Source organism: Glycine max, chromosome 11, assembly GCF_000004515.6.
Source record: "Glycine max cultivar Williams 82 chromosome 11, Glycine_max_v4.0, whole genome shotgun sequence".
NCBI classification, from domain to species: Eukaryota; Viridiplantae; Streptophyta; class Magnoliopsida; order Fabales; family Fabaceae; genus Glycine; species Glycine max.
Genome location: NC_038247.2, coordinates 24820577 through 24821650, shown reverse-complemented (window position 1 = coordinate 24821650; position 1074 = coordinate 24820577). Strand labels below are relative to the sequence as shown.

The 1074-nt window shown below is 43.7% G+C and overlaps 1 non-coding gene across 1 annotated transcript; it reads left to right on the top strand.

The window, feature by feature from the left end:
* The first annotated feature begins 457 nt into the window (after positions 1-457).
* LOC112998455 (small nucleolar RNA R71) lies at positions 458-566 on the top strand. Its single transcript, XR_003263556.1, has one exon. It is a non-coding gene; the product is annotated as a small nucleolar RNA R71 (small nucleolar RNA).
* The last annotated feature ends 508 nt before the right edge of the window (positions 567-1074 follow it).

Below are 1074 nucleotides of genomic sequence, written 5' to 3'. Positions count from 1 at the left end.
GCTGTGGTTGATTTTGCTACTGAGGTTGAGGAGGTCTATTGTAAATATTTGCAGCATAAGCTTCAGGCTGCTCGATTGCTCCAGGTTGCTGCATGGAAGGGCAAAGGTCTGTATGGTGGTCAGCAGAGGAGCACAAACCACAAACCCTTGCAACAGGTACAAATTTCTGATTCAAGGCCAGCTGGGTTACCAAGTTAACCAATGCATCCAGTTTGCCTTCAAGCTTCTTAGTCTCAGATGATGCAGCTGAGTTTGTAGCTACCTCATGCACTCCTCTAATGACTATGGCATCATTTCTGGCGCTAAACTGCTGAGAGTTGGAAGCCATTTTCTCAATTAAATTTCTGGCTTCAGCAGGAGTCATGTCTCCAAGGGCTCCACCACTGGCAGCATATATCATACTTCTCTCCATATTACTGAGTCCTTCATAAAAATATTGGAGAAGAAGCTGCTCCGAAATCTGATGGTGAGGGCAACTAGCACATAGTTTTTTAAATCGCTCCCAGTACTCATACAGGCTCTCTCCACTGAGTTGTCTAATACTTGAGATATCTTTCCTGATGGATGTGGTCTTGGAAGAAGGGAAATTTTTTTCTAAGAATACTCTCTTAAGGTCATCCCAGCTCGTGATGGACCTTGGAGCAAGGTAATACAGCCAGTCCTTTGCCACTCCCTCCAGAGAATGAGGAAAAGCCTTCAAAAATATGTGATCCTCCTGGACATCTGGGGGTTTCATGGTGGAGCAGAAAATATGAAATTCCTTCAAATGTTTGTGCGGGTCTTCACCTGCAAGGCCATGAAACTTTGGAAGCAAATGAATCAGTCCAATTTTAAGAACATATGGGACATCCTCATCAGGGTATTGGATGCACAAGCTTTTGTAGGTGAAATCAGGTGCAGCCATTTCCCTTAGAGTCCTCTCACGGGGTGGAGGTTGTGCCATGTTCTCAGAATGTGCAGAATCAGAATGATCAGAATCATAATGCTCCAAATCAGGATGTTCAAAATCACCAATAACAGAATGCACAGATTCACCAGTAATGGAATGCTCAGGATGATCAAAAGGTATAAAAT